The sequence below is a fragment of the Anabrus simplex genome, chromosome 1 (genome assembly GCF_040414725.1).
Source record: "Anabrus simplex isolate iqAnaSimp1 chromosome 1, ASM4041472v1, whole genome shotgun sequence".
In the NCBI taxonomy this organism is placed as follows: Eukaryota; Metazoa; Arthropoda; class Insecta; order Orthoptera; family Tettigoniidae; genus Anabrus; species Anabrus simplex.
The window spans coordinates 1,638,301,143-1,638,322,558 of record NC_090265.1 but is presented as its reverse complement, the minus strand read 5'-3'; the positions used below and the strand labels follow the sequence as shown (position 1 = coordinate 1,638,322,558).

The 21,416-nt window shown below is 39.2% G+C and overlaps 2 protein-coding genes across 2 annotated transcripts in view; one reads left to right on the top strand and one right to left on the bottom strand.

Annotated features, from left to right (window-relative positions):
* Positions 1 to 21,416, top strand: part of LOC136863280 (cation-independent mannose-6-phosphate receptor) — a 645,945-nt gene that overhangs the window by 281,052 nt on the left and 343,477 nt on the right. The gene's annotated exons all lie outside the window — the stretch shown is intronic.
* Tl (toll like receptor) overlaps positions 1 to 21,416 on the bottom strand; it is a 94,311-nt gene that overhangs the window by 49,609 nt on the left and 23,286 nt on the right. The gene's annotated exons all lie outside the window — the stretch shown is intronic.

Here is a 21,416-nt window from a genome sequence, read left to right as displayed (position 1 = left end):
TATTTGTTAAAAGCCTGTCGATAACTTTGGTGATGGTACATACCTGGAGCATGTCGCAGGATAGCGGCAGTGAAATAACATTACGCACACTTAACTACTTCCTCACGACTGGCTGTGCTGGAACGTGCAGGCTACAGGCAGCTGAGCAGGAGCAGTCTATTCAGTTTGAGGGGAAGAATAAATACACTTCACCTGGAAAACATGTCCGCGCTCACCGCTCCTTGCGACAATACCAAAGAGGACAGTACCAAGCACGTAATGGCATGTTGTTACGGACTGAAGACCTACAGCCCCATGTTCCGCCGTTGTAAGAGGGCCAATCGAGTTGGAAGGGGGGAAAGAGGTGACAGCGTTGATCTCGTACAGGTCGTGGGCATTTATAATTCTCAGTCTGTGATGTGTATAATACAACTAACTACTATTGTTATGGTTTTCATATCGTTGAAAACCTTGTTCCTTCGGGTGTACGTCAGTCAATGTGTTTCGGTCGGGTGCTTTCTTCTTCATGAAAGTCCGCTCGGCTCCTTGGCTAAATGGTTAGCGTAGCGGTCTTAAGTTCAGAGAGTCCCGGGTTCGATTCCCGGCCGAGTCTGGGATTTAAACCGCGGCTGGTTCGGGAACTGGGTGTTCGTGTTCGTCTTAATACATATGTTATACTGATTTTACTCATTTACATACAACGCATTACACTACCAATTATCACAGAAACATGCACTGCCGCGCGAGGTGGCTACCCGGCTTTGGTCACGTAGCTGTGATCTTGTATTCAGTTATGGTGGGTTCGAAACCCACTGTCGGCAGCTTTGAATACTAGGGCTTTGACTTAATTAAGGCCTCGGTCGCTTCCTTCCCAGTTCTAGACCTTTCTGTCCCATCGTCGCCTTAAGACCTGTCTCTGTCAGTGCGTCGTAAATAATAATAATAATAATAATAATAATAATAATAATAATAATAATAAATACATACATCTACATAGGGTTAGCATCAGGAAAGGCATTAGGCCGTAAAACTGAGCTTAATCCACATCTCTCTCCGACCTCAAGTAACTGGGTAGTCAAGGAGATGAAGTTGTATGTGAAGACTCTTAAAGTCCTTTTTATCTTCGGTCAGGATTAAAAAGAAAAGGCCTACGACTAACCGACTGTGCCGCTGAAGATGGTAGCATGCTCTTGTTTTAAAGTCGTGCGTAGGTGTAAGGCAGTGCAGGTTATTCCAACATTTAGAGGACAGAAAATAATTCTGTCTTCATCTATTCCATTGAGCTGTTGTAGGAATAATAAACTCTGCTGTCTTAGGCTTCGCTGACAACAAAGCAAAATCCTAAATACAGCCCTTACCATCGACACCAGCACGTTTTGTTAACCTCCATAGTGTAAAGGTTAACGCTATTAGCTGCAGTCCTCTAAGGGCAGAGTTTGATTCCCGGTACTGACAGAAATTTAAGATTGGCAGCAGGGCTGGTGATTGAGAAGGTACATTCAGCTCGCCTCCATTGGAGGCGTGCCTAAAAGGAGCTACAGCACCTCGGGACGAGGAGACGTGCTCAATATGTCAACGCTCTTTTCATAAGAACAATGCTGTTTTCTTAACATGGAATGAGCTATAGCACGTTAGGCGTCAGTAATCTCATGTACCGGAGATGAATGGCAGAAGAGACATACAACATCACAATGGTCATTGTAATGTTATTGTGCTTCTGACCCCAATTTCGCAGGTTCGATCCTGGTTCAGTCCGGTGGTATTTGAAGGTGCTCAAATACGCCAGCCTCGTGTCGGTAGATTTACTGGCACGTAAAAGAACTCCTGCGGAACTAAATTCCGGCACCTCGGCTTCTCCGAAAATCGTAAAAGTAGCTCGTGGGACGTAAAGCCATTACGGTAACATTAATTAATCGATTTTGTAGGCATTCGCATTTAGTTTTCTCCCCACTCTGTGATATTAGGGCATCTGATGTAAAGGGAGTCCTTCCTTTTTTTCATGACTCACTCTTGTCTTATTCTTCAAGCGATCGTTCCTTTATGCTTTTCTTCTCACTTTTTAATAATCATCTTCACAATTTTCCTTGTCGATATGGACCGATGACCACGCGGCCTTATATCTTAAGACAATCATAACAAAAACCATCGCCAGCCAATACGATTGAACAATATCTCCATGTTAACAATGCTCGGCGTTGATATGGGCCAAGTAACAAAAATTGAGATTCGTGAATATCTCTGTTATCATAACCGGTACGGTAAAAATATATGACCGAGCAATTGGCTGTGCGGTATGCTTACATTCGGGAGATACTGAGTTCGAATCCCATGTTGGCAGCCGTGAACTACTTTTACGGTTTTCGGAGACGCCGAGGTGCCGGAATGGTTTCTCATTTTCACACTAGGCAAATGTACTTTAATTGAGACCATGGTCGCTTCCTTCCCACTCCTAACCCTTTCCTATCCCATCGTCGCCATTAAGATTTGTGTGTGTCGGTGCGACGTAGAACCACTTGTAATCAATATGACGAATGACGAGGAGTAGCCGAGGTAATTGAAGGTCAATATATATATGACATAAATTATCGGATTTTTAATTCTATATAACTTCAGTTATGTAGCAGTTATCAATAGGACCACTAATAACATAGATTATTTGAGAATAAAATTTTAGGCCTTCCCCTAAACTACCATTTCACTCAGCGTGAATAACATTATTTGTAGCCTAGATTATAGTGCCTCATTCGCTAACTTAACGTACCAATTTTCATTAAATTCTCTTCAGCCATTTCCTCGTGATGCGCGTAGGCCTACATGCTTGCATACATAGGCATACAGACAGACAGAGATAAAGGAAAATTAAGAAGTGCATTTCCTTGTTACTGTGGACACGACCAATAAAGAAATACCATAATTTTAAAATTCTTTGCAATGTACGGTCAAAACTCTTTATTTTACATATACAGTAGATCTAAGTTATATCATTGCCGAATGACGAGGAGTAGCCGTGTTAATTGAAGGTTTTGACTCTACCAAACATTTTGTTGTTGAGGCAGACCTTATTCGGAATTGGTTCTTTACCCGTGGAAGGAAATAATCTTATTTTATTCTGCAGATATTTCAATGTCATATTCAATGGCTATTGTCTTGATTATGAGAGTGGGAAACAATCACATTCGAGTCAATTTGAAAATCCGGTCTGTTGTTGACGAACTTTCCGAGAGGAGTTTAAGACAGTTCAGCCACGTCATGAGAAGCCCACATGTTCATACAGTTTGGTCTGTAATGGAAATCAGAATTCAACCGATAGACCAAGAAAGATCTCGTCTAACTTGGATGTCTAGTTTAAGAAGCCCAACTAAATCCAACTTACATACGGCAGAAGGAATGAGCAAATTTGAACTGGGAGAGCCGACCCCAAATGTAATGGGACAAAGGCCAAGACAAGAAAATAAGAAAATATTATATAATAGAAAGTCAGCAGATAGGTTTTCGGGTGTACAGTCACTCAAATGGACTCATGGAAGGAGTCCTCAGTATTAATCCATTAATTGACAAATTCTTTACTGTAACTTCGTTTCCTATTTTGTAAAACACCTAGTGACAGGGAAAAATAACACCAATTATACATTTTAAATAACTATCATCTAACATAATCATCATCAATGTCCCACTCCAGTCACCCTGGTGTTCTTAACAAGCCTCCTTCACTCCTTTCTGTCCTTCCACTTTTCCTGCCCCACTACTTCTCCCACATCCAATCCAGCTTCTCTAATATCCTTCCATATCTGATCCATCCGCCTTCTTCTCGGTCTTCCAACTGGTCTCTTTCCCTTACTTCTCTTTCCAATTCCCTTCTTGCTACCCATTCCTTTTCCATTCTCTTTACATGTCCGAACCATCCCGGTTTTGCTTTCTGTATGTTCTGTACTAAAGATTCTATATTTAGCTCTTCTCTGATTTTAATATTTTGAATTCTATCTCTTCTTGTCTTTTTAACCGATGTTCTTCAAAATTTCATTTCTACTGCTTGGATCTTACTTTCTTGTCTCTTATAATTACCAGCGTTTCTAGTCTGTTACAATTGGTATGATATACTGTTTATATAATGGTAACTAGCTGATGTACCCGTGCTTCGCTACGAGTTTGGCTTCTCAGAGAGACTGACCTTGTGGTTTTCCTAACTGAAGTCAACACAGGTCATTACAAAAACATCGGTAGGAAAGTAGCGATTAAAAGCAATGATATCATATAAAATACTCGATCAGATGAAAAAACCGCACATTTTCTCACTTTTAACGAACAGGACTACGCTGCCGATCTAACGGTCCAAAGTTCAAGAGCTAGAATGATCAAAGCCGCAGATAGCCGTGATCCATGAACACCCTTCGTCTTTCTTCGGCAGGGAGGGGGTCGAATAGTGGAGACTCCCATGGCATAAACTATGCCCTTCTACTAATCTGTTTCCTAGGAGTACCCGATGAGTCGGAAAATCTTAATTCACTACACTGGCGGCGGAAAAATCTATATGACTTGGAGACAAATTTTTCCTGCAAGCAAGAGGAGAAACCCACTCTTCACTGCTAATCTGGAATAAAATGAATGTAGAATTTAATAAAAGTAAAGAGGAAGAAGCTTTAATTAAGAAACGGCTCTTTTCAGGGTCAAATTTTGAGTTATTTAGTGAATTGTGGTGCTATAATTTCGAATAGGCCTAAATTGTTATTCTATACTACTACTACTACTACTACTACTGCTACTACTACTAAGCGAGCCTCTGCCTTAAGTGTGCACGCTGCTCATTTAAAACAGCGCGTCAGATTAGGGATCGCATAGCTAGAATACTATGATGAACCTGTGTGTTACCGTACGTACCCGCTGTATCAGAAAATGTATGAACCAGAGGAATGACATGCTAAAGAAGAAAGTTTTCTAACTCCCCAGCTATTTCCCGCTAATATTCAGTCAGGCTGTTATACTCGGTACGCAGCAGTAATCCCATCTATCAGAGTTGAGAGGCAGCATAAGAGACAAAGAACATCACTTCAAACAATGGTTAATGTAATGTTACTGTTGATCAATGCTATGGGCTTTTGATATTGTAGGTCTTCACATTTAGTTATCTTCCGACTCTGACATACCACTCTTACCATAGTCGGTACGGTAAAACTGATTAAAACATAAATGATCGGAAATTGTATTCCCTATAACTTTTGTTATGTAATACTTTTCGATAGCTCCAATAACATAGATATTTAAAAATTACATTTTAGGCGCCTTCCCCTAAACTACAATTCCATCCAGGGAGAATAAATTTGTTTATAGCTTAGACTGTTGTTTCTCATTCCCCGACTATATATAACGATTTTCATTAAATTCTGTTAACCCTTTTCTCGTGGCTTGGCGGTGATATGGACTTAACAACAAAATTACAATTTCATGAATATCTGTGTTATCACAGTCGGTACCGGTACGTTAAAATGTTTAAGACATAAATGGTCGGAAATTTAATTATATATAACTTCGGTTATGTAGTATTTATCGATATGACCATTAATAATTTAAATATTTGAGAATTAAATTTTAGGCCTTCCCCTAAACTACCATTTCACTCAGTGTGAATAGAATGATTCATATCCTAGATTATAATGGCTCATTCTCTGACTATGCATGCCAATTTTCATTGCGATAGGACCACTCATATCGTAAATATTTAAGAATTACATTTTTGACCTTCCGCTAAACTACCATTTCACTCAGCGTAAATAAAATTATTTATAGCCTAGATTGTAGCGACTTATTCCTCGGCTTTGAATACCAATTTTCATTAAGTTCTCTTTAGCCGTGTTCTAGTGATGCGTGTACGTACGTACATACATACATACAGTACATACAGATATTATGGAAAAGTAAAAAGTGCATTTCCTTGTTACTGTGGCCATGACCGATACAGAAATACCATTCTTTTCAAATTCTGAGCAATGTACAGACAAAACTCTTATTTTATATGTATAGATTTCATTCTCTTGGATACTTTGTCATCCCATAAAAGCTCTCAGACTTGATAAAATGTTGTACCTTTACTTAAGTCTCTTATTAATTTCAGGGTTGATTTCATTACTTCCATTAATAATGCTACCCAGATATGTAAACTGTCCTACATTCTCTAACCGTTCTCTGTCTATGTTCACTTGGCTTCTCTTTTTCTCTTTTCCACAGTGCATGACTACATTATAATTTTTTTTTTTTTTACTAATTACTATTCCACACTCCTTCAGATTTTCATTCTAAATGTCCATTCTCCTCTGTACTTCCTTTTCTCCCTTTCCCCCAAATCACCAAATCATCTGCAAATACCAAAGCATTCACTTCATCACTACTGATACTCTGTTTTACACGTTTTATGATTTCATCCATCAATATAATAAACAATAATAGCGACAGTGCACTTCCTTGCTTGAGACCTTTTTTATATATATAATAAAATGTTTGTCACCACTCCCCACTTGTACACTGCTTTTACTCTCATGATACATTTTTATCTTGTTAATTAATGATTTTGGTACATTCCTTTTCAGTAGGCATTTCCATACATGTTTTCTCTTAACTGTATCATAAGCTTTTTCCAAATCCAAACATACATATGATTTCCTCATTCCTTTCCAGATGTTTTTCCATTATCGTTTGCACTGTAAATATAAAGTCTATTGTTGATCTGTTCGGTCTAAATCCATATTGTTCTTCCTCTGTGTTTCTATTATATCCCTGTCTTTTTTCTATGACTTTCTCCATTATTTTTAGCCCATGTTATAATAGGGTTATACCTCTATAATTTCTACATTTCTTCCTATTTCCTTTTTTGAACAGTGGTACAATGCTTCCTTGTTGCCAATCTTCAGGTATCCTTTCATCTTTCCATATGGCATTGAGGGCTCGGTATAGCCACTGAGCCACACCCATCCCATCTATCACTACATAAATCAGTGATCCAAGCAGTACCTTAGTGAAATATTCATGGGGAACAATATTTGAGGCCCGGATCGTGTCGACTGGGCAAGGCACATACATAACCCTGAGCTGAAAACCCCCCCTTGTAATCAGGTAACAAGGGCAAGACTACATCTATTTGAAATAAAAGAAGAAATGGTTTAAACCAGGGGATTTATTAAATAAATACGAAAGAAAAAAATTTAAACCAAGAGAAGAAAATCACACAAAATAAATAGGGAAATTAGTCGTAATACTCATGGACATACCTTGTTCTTTTTCACATAGTTGAAACACGGTGTGAACTCAAGCTAATACTCGTCAAAAATAAATATTGATACGTAATTTAAAATGCTCACTGCCTCTCAACACATCACTCTTACATTACCAGCAGCTTCCTTTCCATCGTTAACAATTCAACCAGGTCGTCTGTTTTACCAGGATACACATATCCAAGGCACTGCACCACATATTACATTAGGCAACTAACAATGAGAAACGTTAGCATAACAATAAGCCGTGCCGGAGAGCAAAAGGCAGATAAGAATAACGACAGATGAGACTGAGCACAGCCTCCATGGACCAATCAAAGCCAAGACAGATCCAAAGAATACAATAGGTACGCCCATGCGCAAATATGAAACCAACATGGCGGGTACTCAAGCCAAGCATCAGCCATGAATAATAAATAAATATAGCTCTGCGCTGAAAACCAAACAAGGCGCAGTATTTGAAAGACAAATACAACAGGTCGATCGGCATATCACCCTTTTCTCTCCCACACATCCGAACTCACATGCATACCACATTCACGCACACACAATGAGGGTATCGGGAAAATAAAACACGAACGGCCGTTCAGATTTCGTAGTCAAATACAAACCATAAATTATGACTCCACGGTCATTATCAGCGGGTCTCACGTACTCAAATGTATGCGTGCGGCGTGCAATTACACATAAGGTCAGAATTGGACATTACTTTATTCACATCACTGGCATGTTGCGCCTTGTACAACCTGGATTGGTATCTCCTGCGGTCGAGACAAGGGGCACATCACGAGGATCACGCAGTATTAAAGCCCGCAGTGCACCAAATCATAACCACAGAGACCCTTTTTCAATTATCACAACAACGTTGTTAATAACGTTGTTTATGTAAATATGTATTATATATGATTGTACAGTTTTTATTGTGTATATTCGTGTCCTTTGTAAGTATTTATATATCTTTCATTTTAGATCCATATCTGTTGTACATAGCTCAGATCGTTGTAATTCGGCGTTATGCTGTTGCTGATCCTGAATAAATAAATAAATAAATAAAAAAAGACCACAAACACATTCATTCAAAGCACATCGTACGACGGAGCGGAAAGATGTATGACATCGACCGTAACACACGGGAATAACTCGTCACCAAATTTAAATATAAACCAACTATCACATACCTGTGATTATCAATGGTAAAATCGGATAGCAGTTGGCGTGAAGGGTCCAGGCTTGAACACATTAAATGAATATTTAAAGCATAAAAATGCCACACCAAACATAGCGGCAGCCATTGTTAGTAACCGTCCCACATAGAACAGAAGAAAAACTCCACAGAGTAAAAATTATCGCTCAGCAAAACGAACGTCCTCACAGATAAAAACATAGCATGTGCTGCTCCCTACTGGACGTCATTAGACTGACACACAAAACTGAAGGAAGCCATTTACATAATTAAATGTCAAATCGTGGAACAAGCGATAAGCATGGTTCACCACTATAGTCCAATGCTTGCTGCTGCCTTAATCATATCAGCAATGAATTGGTCTTTTCCACTTGCTTTACCTTTGGTTATTGCCTTCACTGCCCTTTCAAGTTCCAACCATGTTATTGGGTTCTTTTCTTTTTCTCCATCTATTATTTACATTTTCTTATCTCCTTCTTCCTCCGAGCAGTCATCCTCATTATAAAGTTTTTCAAAATACCTTGCCATCACTTTCTGAAGACTCTTTTTGTCATGTACTATGGATCCATCTTCCCTCTGTAAAGCCTTGAATTTTTCTTGATTTATTCTTTTCGATTTTATTACTCTGCATGGTAGTTTCTGATTTCCTAGACTATCGTGCTCAATTTTGTTGGTAAACTCTCCCCAACATTTCTCCTTTTCTTCCTTGATACTCCTCTTTACTTGTAGTTTCAATCTTTTGTATTCCACATGTAACCTTTCTATCTTATTCTCATTCCTCTGATACGTTTTTTGCTTTTCCTTTCCATTTCTTTCTTCACCTTGTTCCTTTTCTTTTTTTATTTTGTCTCTCTACCACCGTGTCTACTTTCCCTTAACCTTTGCTTTTGTTTTCCTGCATACCCCAACTACTGCTTCCACAAATGTCTGTCTTAAATTGTCCCACTCTTCCTCTTCACTTTGTATTTCCGTGTTAGGCAACTTCCTTTTTATACAATCTTGGAATGCCATTCTTTTATCCTCCTCCTCCAATTCCCAAATCCTGATCTTTGGTTTCTTCTTCAGTACAATTTTAGGGATTTTTACTTGTTTTAATTCCACAATCAATAATCTATGATCAGTGGCGGTGGGCTCTCAGGAGCACATGAACACTTAGTTTTAATACATCTTGACGCATTCATGGATAATTTAAAACGTTCCTTTCTTTCGACAATCAATCAAAAGCATTTGACTTATATCAAAGCTCCGTTACACCGACAGTTGTTCGTTTTGACTGACAGTGCAACGAGCACACTGGATAATGGGCTATTGTGCTGAAGACTATACGCATGCGCAAAGTAGATGACGTCATGGTTTATACACCGATATTCCCATTAGCGAGGAGCATGGTAAGATACATGCCTTGCCGTCTAGAGCCACCCTCAAACCAGTGGCAGTATTACAGTTGACCACAAGGGTCCGCCATCTCCCCTATTACGGTTAGCCACAGCTTCCCAGGAGCTACTATTGCATTACATTACCAGCAGATTTCGCTAGTAATTCTGAATAGGCATTTTCTAGCTCGTTGCAAACAGGTGTTTGTAATCGCGGGAAGAAGTTTGGTGTACCTTGTGATTGGAAAATCTTTTCAAGTGAAATTAATTTTTAGTGTTGTTTTGCTTCTCTGTTTAATGGTTTGTAACCATGGTATTCTGTGTGTAAGAGGAAATGAATTCAGTTCAGGTCATTTTAACTAGCGAAATATTAACCTATCGGGATAAGTTAGAAATTAAAAGGCTTGGACCGGACACACCAGATTTGATTGTCGTAAATGTTACAGAAAGTGACAAACGCGAGTATAGGCGTAAGTTTAAGAGAGAAGTGTACGAAACAAGCAAGTGGCTCTGTGAATGTACATCTAGGAATGTGCTTTTTTGTTTGCCCTGTTTATTTTTCAGCAAAGAAAGAAGTGTGTGGAATTCATCTGGGTGCCCAGACCTCATTCATTTGAGTGCAAAAATAAATAAACATGAAAATCCACATGCACACAAAAACGCGAGTATTGAATTCTCTATGCTAGTGTTGTCTATAATTTCCAAGATGAGAATAATTAACATGCAATACAGTAGAACCCTGATTAACCAAGATAATGTGGAGACTGTTGGGGCCAATTCGGAAATAATTATTTTTAAAAATCAACTGGTAAATACGGTACACATTACTTCTACGCTTCTCGTCATACCCAAGTGAACTTCGTGCTATTTAAAAACCAAGAATAGTGCTCGCATCCTTCAATGTTTGCAGTGCACTAAAGTTATTTTGAATTTTATTTTTGTTCTACAGTAATACAGCCGGCCCCACTGTGTAGGAGTAACATGCCTGCCTCTTACCTGGATGCCCCGGGTTCGATTCTCGGCCAGGTCAGGGATTTTTACCTGGATTTGAGGGCTGGTTCGAGGTCCACTCAGCCTACGTGATTACAATTGAGGGGGTCTCTGATGGTGAGATGGCGGCCCTGGTCTAGAAAGGCAAGAATAACGGCCGAGAGGATTAGTCGTGCTGACCACATGACACCTCATAATCTGCAGGCCACCGGGCTGACCAGCGGTCGCTTGGTAGGCCATGGGGTTTGGTTTGTTTCTACACTAAGACCCAGGTGAACTCTGTGCTATTTAAAAACAAAAAATAGTGTTCACATCCTTAAATATTCACAGTGTAGTGAAGTTATTATGAATTTTACTTTTGTTCTACATCAGACATTGTCAATCGAGAGCAAAATGCCTTTGGAGCCACTTTGCTCCCCGCATTCAAGGAAAGAGAGCAGCTTAGTGAGCAAGTAGGGGAAGTGCATGACGTAATACGTACTGAAGGCCAGTGGCACTAAGGTATAGCACATCTTTCTGGACAAGTTAGATTGCAACATGATAAACACGAACTCATATGAGGTGACAATAGTGTGTTTCCTCGCATCACACGGTGTTCAATCCTAGTCGACTGAGCTCGATAGTTGCAGTCACTTAAGTGCGGCCAGTATCCAGTAATCGGGAGATAGAGGGTTCGAGTCCCACTGTCGGCAGCCTTGAAGATGGTTTTCCATGGTTTCCCATTTTCACACCAGGCAAATGCCGGGGCTGTACCATAATTAAGGCCACGGCCGCTTCCTTCCAACTCCTAGGCCTTTCCTATCCCATCGTCGCCATAAGACCTATCTGTGTTAGTGCGACGTAAAGCAAATAGAAAAATAAAACCTGCAGTCGCTTAAGTGCGGCCAGTATCAAGTATTCGGGAGATAGTAGGTTCGAACCCCACTGTCGGCAGCCCTGAAAATGGTTTTCCGTGGTTTCCCATTTTTCACACCAGGCGAATGCTGGGGCTGTACCTTAAATAAGGCCACAGCTGCTTCCTTCCCACTCCTAGCCCTTTCCTGTCCCATCGTCGCCGTAAGACCTATCTGTGTCGGTGCGACGTAAAACAACTAGCAAAAAAAAACAAAAAAACCAAAAAAAAAAACATGCTAGTCGGTTTTAATGTCACTATATGAGGAATTTCACAGTAGGTTTTCACGATATTCAGGCATTAGAAAAGGATCTGCAGGTATTCGCTACGCCCTTCTCAGTGGATGTGCAAACTGTTAGACCAGAACTACAGCTAGATCTGATTGACTTACAGTGCTATACCCAAATGAAATATAAGCTTTCAAACACAAAAAGTTTGACTGATTGCAAGTTATGAATCTCATTCCGTATTGACAGTTATCACTTTACAAAAGAAAATATTTATAAAATCCTCCTATCAATACAATTCAAGTCATCTGTTAGATGAAGCAAAAGTCACGGGAGAGCATTCCTAGATTGCACAAATTTTATGCACTTGTTTTAAGTATATTCAGATCAACTTATTTATGTGAACAGATGTTTTCGTTAATGAAGTTTGGTAAATCTAGACACAGAAGTAGGCTCTCTGATAAAAACTTCAAATGTGCTTTGCGACTTCCCAGCACGCAAACAATAGTACCAAACATTGATACAGTACTATCTAAACGAGCCCAAAGATCCTGTGAAGGAGCAGTACACCAGTGATATGTTTCAATTCTTGTGTTTAATTTGTTGACATAGTCATATATGCCATAAAAATATTGAAATGTATGTTAATCAGAGTGCAAAGGATGTGTACAAATCACACAAATTGTATTTTCTTTCGGTAAATGTACGTGTCTCACAAGCTGCAGTTAACTGTGAAAATATATTTATTCAGGACATATTGCACACTGCTGTATATTCCTTCGTCAATGATTAATTTTCTTGTGCTATTGTATAATCTGTGTCCCGTTCGTCTCACATGATCCATGCTCCAAATTATTATTATTATAGCTGTTGTTTATATGGTACTATTTCCGAGCGGAAAGTACACTACGGCCGTGGTATGCAACCCGCCTGTCCGCTGCTCTCTTGTCACGTGACAAGACAGCTGTCCAGAGCGGAGCAAGTAACAACAGCTCACTAGAGCAACTACGTGATGATGTCTGTTCTACACTAACAGATTAGTCTAGTATAAAATTTATCCTCGGTTACAGGGGTTCTACCATATTATTTGTGAAAAGGGAACCGTACAACGAACTTTCAGTGAAATGATTTGTGCACCTATGTTACTTTTTTTCTGATTTGAGACATGAACAAAAATGTTGTTGTGAACCCGTAAAAAATTTGTCACGAGCCGCCACTGTCTATGATCACCTTCCATACTTTCACTGGGGATTATCTTCGTATTCATGATGTATCTTACCTATTCTCGGTCTGTTACTATAAATTGATGAGTTTTCCATACTATCCATCCCAACTATATCGGCTGATCTTATGGCTATTCCTCTTCATAAACCATATGTTCTTTATTATCAGGTTATTTCTGATACAAAAGTCCAACAGTTTCTCTCCATCTTCCTTTCTATCGCCATACACATGTGAGCCCAGAACATTCTCATATCCCATTCTATCAGTTCCCACATGAGTATCCATATCTCCCATTATCATGATCCCATCTCCAACATTGTGTGTTTCCAGTTCATTGAGGAACTCTTCTTTTTCTTCCACGCTACATCCTGTCTGTGGAGCATACACCTGTATTATCTTCAGTAGTTCCTTGTTTACGTGTATATGCATTATTATAATTCTTTCATTTACATACTCAACTTCAGCTATTGGTTCGACATTCTGATTCACTACAAATCCCACTCCATTTCTTTTCTCTTTACTGTTACCCATCCAGTACTAGGTGTGCCCCTTTCTTAGTTTCTTCATTCCTTTCCCTTTCCATTTTACTTCACTTAATACCAGGATGTCGAGTTTTTGTCTCTCCATTTGGTCAATCAATTCATTTTCCTTCCCATTCATTGTTAAAATATTTATTGTTCAAATCAGGTTTTGTTCTCTGATCTAACACTTGCACGAACATCAGCATTACCATCATACTGTGCAACTGTAGTCAGAGACTTGTCAGTTCGATTTCCAGTTTTAAACTTCCATCCAAGTCTTGTATTGTAGTTGAAGGCAAGTACAAATTTACTCATCTGCTGACCTGCTAAGCCTAACACATCTGAGGATTTTCTTTCGGGGTTTACTCCCTTAGCCTTTGGAGATCCCTCTTCTCCAAAAGGCAATGGTTTCCTCTTTGCCATTCCGAACATCCCCTTCTCTGCCTAAGATGCTGTTAAGGTCTTCACCCGTAACCCTGGGTAGGGTTCCATGTTTATACCCCATGAGACTTGGTCCCTGCCTGAACTTAGCTCTCCTTCACACCAGCCTACTGATGTGGAGGATACCCACCCCCGCAATGTGGATGCGCCAGACAAGAATTACTCAAGTGAAGGATAGGGAAGATGACCCTATATCCCTTGAGCCGGGTTAATGGTTGTGTATGATCCCATCCTCCTCCTCCAATTCCCAAATCCTGATCTTTGGTTTCTTCTTCAATACAATTTTAGGGATCATCTTTAACTCATTGCGGACCATGGACGGCGTAAGACGTTTAAGGTTGCTCCTATGCTGCGGGCCGTGGACGGTGTAAGACGTTTAATGTTCCGCGCGAAGCAATGCTGTTTATATTCATCATCTATGTATTCTTACACCTTAGTCAGCGTTACTGGTTGTAGCAGGAAGTTGGTTGACCTTTTTGAGATAACCCTCGCATTGAGTGGGCTCATGTTTATCTTAGCTGTTTTAGCGGGAATATCTCAGCACTTCCTCGTGCGTCAAGACGGTACTTGAGATTCCAGTGCAGTGCGTGTCGTTCTTACCAAGTGTAGTATAATGGCTTATAAAACAAAGTTTCTTACGGAAGATCAATGATTAGATATTGTTCATAATGATTATTCTGGTGATGAACTTATCCCTGAAATAGACTCAGATAGTGAAAGAGAGTGTGACGAGGAAATTCCGATTCCCAAATCCGATAGGCCTATAGAGAAAAGTGAAGTGCCTGATACATATCATCCTAGTTATTGTCCACCCGTTCCACCATTTACAGAGAATTCAGGTATAAACGTTCAAATAGAAAATAAGTAGGATAGTTTGAATCACGTGAGTATTTTCATGAATGACTAATTTTATCAGTATGAGTGTGAGCAGACCAATCTATACGCGAGTCAAGTGATAAGTGCGGTGCCCCGGCCTTTCACAGAGAATTCGATCATGCAATCGTGGAAACCGATTAGTCCAAAATCCTGATATAAAAATGTACTGGACCGAAGACCCTGTTTTTCACTCCGATATTTTCTAAAACAATGTTCCAAACACGCTTCTTTCATTTCTTCACTTCGGCGACAGTAATAATTATGCCGAAAATACAGATAGGCTGTATAAAATTAGACGTATTTTGAAACCTGTGACACCAGATATCACACCCTAAATATTTACTAGAGGTAAGCACAAAGTTTCCTTTTTCTAACATTTATAGTTTAGGAGTAAATGTAAATTGTATTAAGTGACGCACGTCAAGAGGGCCGGACATGAAAATGACTGGTCCAGGCATTCAAGTGTCCCGCTCAGAAGCAGGTACTGAACGTGTTAAAATACTCAACACAGCAACAGGAAATGAGTTGTGAAAACAAAATGCTATTATGTATAACTTAGACTGTAATAAACAAAACAGCACCCTGGATTTACATATTATCTGTACAACAAAAGAACTTGCAGCTTTCCAAAAACATGTTAATGGAGAAACTTCAGGAACCTGTTTTCTTTTTGTAAGTAATAATTAGCAACAATTCAATAATCACCTCGTACACAAACTTAAACAAGTTCTGTAACATATCAGTACCATAAACCTCAGGATTCTTTCAGAATTGATGCAGAAAAAGGAACCCCCAAGTGGTGATCATGGTAGTTTATATGAAATGTAGGATTGAAACAAAATGAGATAACACTTCTTATCAAATAAAGTGTGCTTAAATACCTACTTGATGAGATCTTCTTATAGCATACTTCAATCTACATTTGCTTATGAAAAGATTTGGCCATCCTCATTGTATGTCCTTCTTTTAGTCAACTTTTGTTAAAAACATTTAACATTAAATTTTATACCCACTAATTGCTTACGTAGTTTTTGGAGACATTGAGGTGCCAAAATTTTGTTCTGTAGGAGTTCATTTATGTGTCTACAACATATCAGATGTAAGGCTTTTCAGGCGTTTGCTCTATTAACCAGCGTTTCGTCTTAGGTCTGACACTAGACTCATCAGAGTGGGATGTGTCAGACCCTACCCACTGACACTGGGGTGTATGCAGGTGAACTTATCAAAAGCCCTTATAAGAGGCACAGTCTGATAATTGCATACAGGAGATAAATCTCCACAATGGAATTATTGCCCACCTAGCAATTCCGAATGGAAAATTCTAAATTCCCATGGAGGGAATTAATGTTTTTAACCAATAGAGCATGTCAAAAATGTATAAAACATATCAGATGTAAGGCTTTTCAGTCGTTTGCTCTATTAACCAGCGTTTCGTCTTAGGTCTGACACTAGACTCATCAGAGTGCCTCTTATAAGGGCTTCTGATAAGTTCACCTGCATACACCCCAGAGTCAGTGGGTAGGGTCTGACACATCCCACTCTGATGAGTCTAGTGTCAGACCTAAGGCAAAACGCTGGTTAATAGAGCAGACGCCTGAAAAGCCTTACATCTGATATGTTTGAGACATTTTTGACATGCTCTATTGGTGAAAAATATCTAATTCCCTGCATGGGAATTTAGAATTTTCCATTCGTTCATTTCATGTGTCAGTAAATCTACTGATGTGAGGCTGGCATATTTAAGCCCCTTTAAATACTATTGGACTGAGGCAGACTCAAACGTGCCAATTTAGGCTCACAAAGCCAGCTTAATATCAGACAATATATTTTGGGTTTATGCCATGTGGAAGGAGAGAAACTGCAGGGATACTCTTTATTTTGTAAAGATTTTTTGTCTGTTAATCCTTATCTTGAATCATTTCTGTGTGTCTTCATTCCTCTCGATTTTAAATTCTGCTAGCTGTAGTACCTTGCTTTGCTTGGGTACTAGTTTGAATGTTTAATTTCAGGATTTGTATTACCTGTTTGAAGTGAATTTTTGTAGATTTCTTTATTGTGACATTGATTGATACTTGACAAACTCTCGACGAGGTCTTTGGAGTTAGTGGTATGTGTTTAATTTTCAGTTTTAGTTTGAAATTAGTTTCACATTAAACTTAGTCCTTGTGGTAGCCCAGATTGTCTGGGAAGTAGTTGATTCTTTCAAATAAATAATAAAAGTAAAACTGTATGTATTAACACGTCACGCTATAGACAGTATGATGTACACGATCCTAACTGTCACCAATCAACCTAGCATCCCCATAAACTATGGATTCAGCACTAATTTTGGTCATTTAGGAAATTTTATTTTTCACTTCTTCCTAACTCCTGTGCCGATGGAGGCTGAACTTAGGTTTAAATGGCATCCAGTGTCACAATTCATCTCAGCGACCCCGAAAGTTGTGGATTCGACCCAAATATCAGCTGTTTCAGGTAACTTTTACATGTCACACTCTCTCCTAGGGGTGTCTTACCCCCACAGATTTTCTTCTTCTTCTTCAGATAGTAAGTCATATTTGTATTAAGTTTGGTTGAGAGCTATACTGGAACATAAACTCATACATCCATAATCTTGGTCATTTTGGACTTTCTTTTTTCACCCCTTCTCAATCTCCATTCTGACTAGGGCTGAACTAGGACTTAAACAGCATCCAGAGTGTCGCAGTTCATCTCTGTGACTCCGAAAACTATTGATTCGACACTGATACAGGTAGTTTTAGATTGTCTTTAAATTTCACCCCCTCCCCTAGGGCTTTCTTGCCCCCACAGTATTTATTTCCAGATAGTAAGTCATATTTGTACCAAGTTTCGTTGAGAGCTATGCTCGAACCTACACATGTATATCCATAATCTTGGGCATTTTGGCACATTTTCTTTTTCACATGCTTTGTCTATCACATTGGGACGTAAGATCTTGAGAAGACCCCTTGGTGTTATTCGACGGGAGTAGACTATGTGACAACACTGGATTTCACCTTCTCCCTACTTCATTCTTATCTTCACTCCTCGCATGCAGATTCGCAGGTTGCCCATGGACATCAAATAAAAAGACCTGCACCAGCTGAGCCGAACATCCCATGCCCTCAGACACTCCTGACAGTAAAATCCATATGCTAAATGAAAATCCACAGCCTGTTTCCGGTCATTCGACTGGGTCAGGAATGGAATGAATTAAGCCCTCGTCTAGCAGCAAGGATGGGAATTGTGCCGGCTGCCGAAGCCTGTCGCACTCCTCTGAGGCAATGATTAATGAATGACAGATGAAACAAAATCATATTGGAGAGTGTTGCTAGAATGAATTATGACAGGGGAAACCGGAGTACCCGGAAAAAAAACCTGTCCTGCCTCCGCTTTGTCCAGCACAAATCTCACATGGAGTGACCGGGATTTGAACCACGGAAACCAGCAGTGAAAGGCCAACGTGCTGTCGCCTGAGCCACGGAGGCTTTCCATGTGTTAAATAAATATAGATGAATAAATAAAGAAATAAGTGAATAAATAAATAAATCTGCCTTATTGAACTATGTTCTGTTGTCCGACTCGTTGGCTGAATGGTCAGCGTACTGGCCTTCGGTTCAGAGGGTCCCGGGTTCGATTCCCGGCCGGGTCGGGGATTTTGATCGCTTCTGATTAATTCTTCTGGTTCGGGGACTGGGTGTATATGTCCGTCCCAGCACTCTCCTCATCATATTCAGACAACACACTACACTACCAACCACCACAGAAACACGCAATAGTGCTTACATCCCTCCATAGAGGGTTGGCGTCAGGAAGGGCATCCGGCCGTAAAACAGGGCCAAATCCACATGTGCGACGTAGTTCGCACCCGCGACCCCACAGGTGTGGGAAAAAGCGGCAGGAAAAGAAGAAGAAGAAGAAGAATTGAACTATGTTCTGTTGTTTAAAACTTCCTCCAGTGTCCTTCCCTAGCTGCAAAGTCCATCACCATAAGACTTATCTGTGTGTGTGATATAAAGCAAATTGTTTTTAAAAAAAGTAGTATCAGTTAATTCTCTTTGAAATCCCATAAAGATTACAGATGTTCCCTCAAGACTTCATGAACTTGAATATTACACTCAGCCCATGCTGTATATTTTTGATGCATTATTATTTTTTGCTTTTAAAGCATTTTTGGATATATTGAGGTATATCTGGAAGCAGATCACTGCTGTGCCTCAAAATACCGTTATGTGACAATGTTGTCCAAGAAATACTGACTCGCAGCACATGTATCACTTAGAACGAAAATGTTATGGTATATGTTAGTTCATGCAGTACTGAACCTTAGATGACAGAATCTTTCTGGTCAGAGTTCTAACCTGAAATATATCACGTAGCAGTTTTCCTAAACGCAACGATGAAATATTACATTGTGCTTTTATTTTCTGGAACTTGCGTAGGATATACACAGGCCGTCGACTTTGTCTTGGTAGTTATAAATAAATGCTAAAAATATTGAGCAACAGAGGGGCACAGATGTATCCCGTCCACCATAAATTGAAGGCCCAGGCTCAAGAGAAACTACAGTTAAATGCTAAAAATATTGAGCAGCAGAGGGGCACAGATGTATCCCGTCCACCATAAATTGAAAGCCCAGGCTCAAGAGAAACTACAGTTTCCTCTATCAGCCTAATGGGCTGACGGGAGTAAATCTGACCTTTTCCCATCTGTCTTCCCACTTACATATGTGGTATTTTTGTGCTATTTGCTGCGAAGGGAAGACCAAACCACCACCTGACAGAGAGATCACAGCATTTTATTGTTCTGTATAACATAAGAAGTGTGCTTAGTCTTTTGTCATTTCTCACCCCTATCTGTGATGCTTCATTTTAAGGCTAGACAGGATTAGAACAAGAAGTGTAGAATATTTAAGACTATTGGGTGTATATTATTTTGATATAGTCAAACCTTCAAAAAGTAAAATAACTTTTATTTACAATTATTTACAATTTAAATGTATATCTGAAAGGTTAAAATAAAGAAACAAGAAAATGTTCATGTCATGGACACTGCTGAACACTGGCCATGATAGCTACCTTGAAGCTCATCTGAGCAAAGTCTAAGCTAAAGGTACAGTCTCCTAAAATACAGCAGAACCTCTATTAACCTGTGGGAAGAAGTCTCTCACTGGTCCGGTTGTTTAAAAAATGGATGCCCATTTTCTTGCTAGGACATAAGAAATAGATTTATAATTCATGTGAGAGCATAGAAAAGTAGTTGAAAAAATTTCATCCACGAAGTGATGAAATTTAATATACAGTATATGCAACAGGAACATAGGCTATGTCATAAATATATTTTGTATTTATAAATATATTGTAGAAACATCTAGTAGTATTTCTTTGATTTGACTGGCTTGTAGTTGAACAAAAGTTGATTAATGGAGGATTTACTGTAACGTATAATTCTTAACAGGTTTCATTCTATGTTTTTACCCTCAGTAAATCTGCAACTATGTTGCCTTGCTGTAAGGTAAAAATTGTCTTTTTATAATATAAAACAGTGTGTATTATGAGCAATTAATATGAGTAACAAAATGTTGATATGGCACACGTCTTTTAAGATACTGATTGTATTGCTAATACTTCAGCTGTACCCCACATTCTATATACAATCATATAGCATATACAGTTTAAAGTGATATTGACCATAGCTTGCATAAAATGCCAGGTAATACCCTGGGTTTTCTTGTACTCTTAAGGGTTGTAATGTTTAACCTATTGGCTTACATTGATGAATGCCACTCATGCATAATTATTCAAACCCTAAAAAAGACTATGATGAGCCTCTGCCAGGGTTCTGTCATTAGTTTTTGGCCTAGTTTGAAAGTAGTTTATAGAAACTTCAAAGCGAGATATATATACTCCTAGGGACACAGCTTTCGTCATAAATAATTATTTTGTTTCATACTGCTTCTGTGCATGTCCATTAGTCGGCATATCATTGTGCAGATTCAGTAGTCTGCAATCTGAATACTGACGGGCTTCTAAGCCTTTGTGTGAGCATTTCAGGTATTCTTGCTAATTTCCTGAGGGATCAAAAGCAAAAATAAGACTGTTTTTTTTTGGGGTAGTTGTAGTGATTGTTCACATCAGGGTGAAAGTAGCAGGTGTAATATTGAAGATAACTGCGAGTGGAATGGAAGCTGCAAGCAGGCCTGTTGTTGATGGGATAACCAGTGTAGTTCAGAACATTCCATTTATTGATGATTTATTAAACTGAACAAACTAAGTATATTTAATAAGATGCTAAGCGGTGACTTTTTCTGCTATTCTGTTGACTTAAAAGGTTATTGCAATAAATTTTGATCAGTATTGTTTATTTGGTTGGATGTGGTAATTGCAATATTGGTTTTAACTGAACTTTTCATGAAAGTTTTCTTTTTGCATGTTTCTTTGTTGAAAAATTA